The sequence below is a fragment of the Haliotis rubra genome, unplaced genomic scaffold, assembly GCF_003918875.1.
Source record: "Haliotis rubra isolate DU_JTF1 unplaced genomic scaffold, ASM391887v1 Scf340, whole genome shotgun sequence".
Classification (NCBI taxonomy): Eukaryota; Metazoa; Mollusca; class Gastropoda; order Lepetellida; family Haliotidae; genus Haliotis; species Haliotis rubra.
In genome coordinates this window covers 388,285-394,605 of record NW_025767014.1, presented here as the reverse complement: position 1 = coordinate 394,605, position 6,321 = coordinate 388,285, and positions in this window count along the sequence as shown.

The window sequence follows — 6,321 nt, the reverse complement described above, 5'->3', positions numbered from 1 at the left end:
TATCAGAAATATTACTAATATAATATTATATATGGAATATAATAAGGAAGTTGACAAAAACTATGCATTTGTGGCATATATTTAACCAATTTAAATACATTGGGGCATTTTGACTACCCCCCTGGGGCAATTTGACCAAACCTGGGGCGATGGTTATCTCCCATTTGACAGACACCCATTTGACAGACACCCAGTTGGCAGACACTGAGCAAGAAGGTTAATTAGGGTAACACCTACGGGTATAATGGAACAAGCAAAGATTTGTCAGTGAACTGCGCAAGCGAGCTAGAGAGGAGACAACACAGATGCAGACCTTGTACACAGAGCAGCTGTCAGTAGAGGAGGAAGACAACCTACACGTTCTTCCATCTTTCACCAGCGTCAGCAGTTCTCTGCACAGACACCGCCGCAAGACCATGCCAGCGTTACCTACCACCCTCCGAGAAGTGCATTTGGAAGACAGTTGGACAGAGACAAGTGATGGACGTCGTTTCCTTCTTCTTTCTGATGGAGAACAAGACAAGATCCTAGTGTTCTCTACCACTGAACAGCTCCAGGTGCTGCAGACCGCCGATACCATCTACATGGATGGAACTTTCCACTGCCTGCCCTGAGCTTTGGGATCAGGTTTACATTATTCATGCCCGTTGCAACTCTGTGTCATACCCCTTAGTCTTTGCCCTTCTGCCTGATCGTCAAACCACCACCTACGTTAGACTGTTCCGCCTCCTCAAGGAGAAGGTGTTGGAGGAACTGAATCGTCCCCTGGCCCCAGCAAAAATACAGACAGATTTTGAGCTTGCCACCATCCGAGCCATCGAGATGGAATTTCCAAATGCAGAGACCAAGGGATGCTTGTTCCACTTCTCCCAAGCCCTGTGGGTGAAGACACAAGATCTAGGTCTCACAGTTGCATACAAGGAGGATCCAGCAGTAAATGAGTTCATCAGGAGAGCAGCTGCCCTTGCCTTATTGCCACAAGATCAGGTTCAAGACACCTGGATTGATGCCATGGACTCCTCCCCAGCCTCTGACCGCATTGAGGACATCAAGGATTACATGGTCGTCACATGGGTGGTCTATGACGCCCGATTCCCACTGTCACTTTGGAACCATCACAACACTGTAGGACCAAGGACCAACAACAACTTGGAAGGTTTCCACAGTCGGATGAACAGATCTCTTCCACACCGCCACCCCAACATATTTCGCTTTGTGGAAGTAATTCGGAGGATCGAGATGGCTGACAGAGCCAAGCTGAGATAACTCGACTTTGGGGCTGCTCCTCCAAGTCGCAACCGAGTCTACAGAGAGATCGACAACAGGATCCTGAGGCTCAAAGACACACTGAGTCGCGGCGATAAAAATCCTCTTCAGTTCCTAGATGCGGTGGGCAACCTCATAAAACTTGGCTAACAAGACATGAACTGGACTTGCTATAACTAAGCTTTAATTAGATCTATAAATACAGATAAAACATTGCTATGTCAAAGATATATCTACTTGAAGCTACTGTGCTACTATTACGCATTGTTATTTGAAAAATATTATATTCTTGTTATCAAATAAATATTAAATTTTTTGTTTTTGTTTTTATTTGGACTATTCCATTATAATGTGTAGGTAACAGGTAGTTGCTCATCTGTTCATTGAACCGTAAATGTTGTTGTTTTAAGGTGTCTGCGAACTGGCTGTCTGCGTAATGGGAGGACACCGGGGCGATTTGACCAAAACTCTGGGGCATTTTGACCAAATTGGCTGGGGCGTTTTGTAGCTCGGGCGATTTGACTGGCACCCCTAGTTACTAGACTAACGCTAAATCTCTGTATATATATAATTTTGAGGTCCTTGATAGCGAAACCCATTTAAATTGAAAATGGAGCCCCTGGCTTTAGCATCGCATGGATGGCTACGCAGTAGGGAAAATAATGTTGCTCAGGGACTGTGATACAGGCGTAACCTGCAGGGCTTGTTCTGGAAGGACTCGATCAACTTGATCACGAATGCTATGAATCGTACGAAGCGTTCATAATATATTAAACGATATAAACTAATAAAGATCAAGTAAAAACATAAAACAGAATGTGTATATATTATTGGGGTTTGTATATGGTTACACGTACACCGAAATGGCGTTGTTTGGTTGATAATATGCCTCAATGTACTGAAGCACTAGGTATTTTAGCACGCTTTCGTTTTCATTGTATAATATTAAAAATACTGTTATTTGAATGCGCCGTAGTTTTGGGGACATAAATTATATTGAAAATCCGGGTCATAATTACAGATGATCGGTAAAAATGTGCTCGGTAAAAACGTCCTAAAATTACCTAGGTAAAAGAGTCCCCTTTTCATTTTCTAAAAAGAAGTGTATTGAAGAAGAATGCGTTTTTAGTTTTTTCTTTGTCAAATGTAAAGGTCTTATGACATAATGACATATTTATGAAGTCGGATGTTCACTGCCACACCGGGCATAGACTGATGTGATGGTGTTGTCGTTGAAGGGGACTCTCAGACAGTACACCCGAAAACAATGACAAATTTTAGTTCCTAAGTATTTAATTCCTAATATTGATTAAGATTCTTCAGTGTTTTTACTGGTAACTAGTTCTGAGTAAACACACTGAGACACTCACAACTGTTTTTACTACAGATCAAAGGTCAGTTTACCCACACCAAGGATTAGGGATCTATATCAAACCGTCTCATCATAATGGAATAAACAAGTCGTCATCCGTCTTACACATATCCATAATTATGATGTGTGTACTGATACCAACCAACAGTTGAAATTAGGAACGGATGAGTGGATAAGGAGATTGCTGATGGTTGTTGCTGACTTTATGATAATAGTAAAACCACATATATATAACACTGAACTCTACACCGAGCGGCATGCTCTAAGGGCATACAGTGAATGAGGTAGTTTAGTTTTACGCTGCACTCAGCAATATTCCAGCTATATGGGGGCGGTCTGTAAATAATCGAGTCTGGACCAGACAATCCAGTGATCAACAGCATGAGCATCGACCTGCGCAATTGGGAACCGATGACATGTGTCAACCAAACCAGTGAGCCTGACCGCCCGATCCCGTTAGTCAGCGCATACAACATGCTGGACATTATTACCCTGGATAACCCAAGCTACCTGTGAGGTGCTAGAAGGTTAACAGTCATATGACTTATTCCACCCGGTACACATTTTCTGCTAAACCCACTTGCCTAATGTGTGACCAGGTAGCACATATGGGGACAGGACTTCTGAAATCTCTCAGGAGTCCAGCAGCCAAATACGGTCACCCTGTATATTATTTATTTTATTATTTCAATATATCACATCATTGTAACACTGCAGTAAGTGTGAAAAGAGAACATATAAATTATGCAAACATTTAAAACACGTCATTACATGTACGTCAAATAAAGTCCTAATATATAAACCGCCTCCGTGGTGTAGTGGTTAGAGCGTCCGCCTGGAGAGCGGAAGGTCGCGGGTTCGATCCCCGACCGCGTCATACCAACAGACGTTATAACATAGTACCTGTTGGTCCCTGCCTGGCGCTCGGCATAATGGGTACAACAAGGACTGGTCGGCTCGGATTCAGTATGTGTCTGAGTTGGGTATTCATGCTTCACTGCGGCATGGTATCTCCGTGGGCTAGCACTATAAAACCAGCTTAAGTCTCGGCTAGTACAAGCAGCCGCACATACACATACACACGCATGCACGTCGTCATATGAGCGAAATATTCTCAAGCACGACGTTAAACCCAATTTCACCTCACCTCACATAATACAGTTCGGTTCATAATTATTGAGAATCCCATGAATGTTACTAAAATGCAAATAATGAGTGAAATCTGAAATTACTCAGTATTCAATACTTGTACATACCCTGTAGATTTCTGCAGGTATGAAATTAATATTTTATCAGATCCCCGTTACTTTCCATGCACAGTCTAATGCGGGTAGGCATACTCTCTATCAGAGAGGTTAGAGTTTCATGGGGTATACTGTCCCAATATCGCACTACCTCTCTCTTCATGTCTCTTCATGTCTTCAAGTTTGGTGAGTCCCTTTTGGTTGACATTCTCCTTCATCATCCCCCAAATGTTCTCAATGGGATTCAGATCCGGACTGTAGCTGGGAAATGGGAGCAGTGTCACGTTTTTCTCTTGGAACCACTGTTTAGAGTGCTTTGCTGTGTGTTTTGGGTCATTGTCCTGTTGCAAAATCCAGTCATTCCCATAAAAGACTCCTGCATTTGGAAGAAGAACGTTCTCAAGAATGTCTGTGTACCGTTCACTAGTCAAATTTCCCTCAAACACGCACAAAGGAGTCGTTCCCAGTAGCGACACTCCACCCCACACATGAAACTTGGGACTGTATTTCGGCCTGTGGTACGCCGGTGCTGAATCAGATTTTGTCCACATCTTAACATTGTTAGTATACACCCAGACTGAACTTTCATCAGTGAAAATTGTGTTGCTCCAGTCCAAGTTTTCATGGTCCTGACACCACAAAACACGGTTTTCCTTATGTCTGTCTTTCATGTCTGGAGTTCCCCTCTTTTTCTCCCATCCAAGATCAATTAAATTTCGTCTGATAGTGGATTTAGAAACACTAGGTGAGCATCTATTTATCATCTCATACCTGATGTTGGAAATACTTGCTCTTTTCTTGAAGCCAAAATACCAAATCTGACCCGATCTCCAAATTCCAATTTTCTCGGCCTCCCTGCTCCTTTCTTGTGCTCAATTCCAGCTCCACTCTCAATATCCTTCTTAGCCCTGTACACAGTTGATAGAGGAGTGTCTGCTCTTTCTTACAGTGTATGGACATCAGTGATACCTCCATTGTACAAATCTAAAATCAACCTTCTTTTCTCATCAGCAGCCATTTTGGACATTGTTTTGGAAAATGTCTTAAACTTAAATTTAAGGGGAGGTAACTCTAATCTGACATGTCTAGAAAGACAAGAAGAGTTGCCTCCCTTGGACTGATAGCAGAATTTCATCATCAGTGGAGCTCATGAAAAAACCTAGGAGTTTAAACTAACATGAAAAATTCTCAATAATTATGAACCGAACTATACATAAAGCGATAACACAGAGTAGACTGCAGAAAATCATACTGTCCGCAAAAAGGGTGAGTGCATCCTGCTCTACCTGTGGAATGCGTCATAAACATATGCAAAGGCTAGTCAATTCTTCACCTATTTCACAGGTCTACCTCAAAACCTTTGAAAGATTTACTGAGCACTTGTATGTTGTACCCTTGATGTGCCCCTCGGACTTTCTGAGTGAGTGAGTGAGTATGTGTTTCTCATGGAGGTTAGTTGGTTGTTTGGTTTGTTGTTTAACGCCGCACTCAGCAATATTCCAGCTATATGGCGGCAGTCTGTAAATAACCGACACTGGACCAGACAATCCAGTGATCAACAAGCGATAGCATCGATCTACGTAACGAACCTGACCACCCGATCCCGTTAGTCGCCTCTTACGACAAGCATGGCTTTCTGAGTAAGAGGCTTGTGACATGCTTTGAAGGGCTTTAGTAACGGCATGCTCGATTGCACCTAAACACTGAAGGCTGGAGTTGTTGGAAGTTGGTTCGTCATAACAGGGAAGTTGACTATTAGAAAGTTGAAATCATCCATTCTGCCATACAGCCTTGTGGGGAGAGTTTTGTCAGTCGTAGTCTTTATATTATTTATGGATCTGAATATGAAACATATGAAGTCGTTTCACTGGTTTCCTTTATTTCGTTCTTGTGGGAATTGGCTATTGAACGATATTAGATCATCGATATACATTAAGTTTAAGTCAAAAGTGTTGGTCAATTTACCTTGTTTTGATTTTGCTAACCTGATTCATCAATTCCAATGTGCCTAAAACACTTGTGCCTATGGGTACGCCTTCTTGTAATGATTACAAACTTTATTTTCCTGCTTGACAAACAAGACCAAATTCCGACACTCAGACTCAAACTCAGACTCGTTTATTCAGTACTGCAGGCCATATGACCTAGGGTACAATTACACCAGAACATATTATTTTGTCACGTGGATTTGATGTAATAAAGCAAACTAATAATTAGGAACGGCATGCATTAAATACATGCTTCAAATATAATGATAGTAATTTGATTGTTTGTGGATTTTGTGAAGAATAAGTTTGATGGAGTTACATTTGTTTGGCACAACAGAGGTTAACCAAGGTAAATATTTCATTCGGAGAGCAGAATATTTTGGACAGGAAAATAGTATGTGAACTTCGATGTAGAGATCCATGCAATGTTCACAGCAGATGTTGAGTTGCC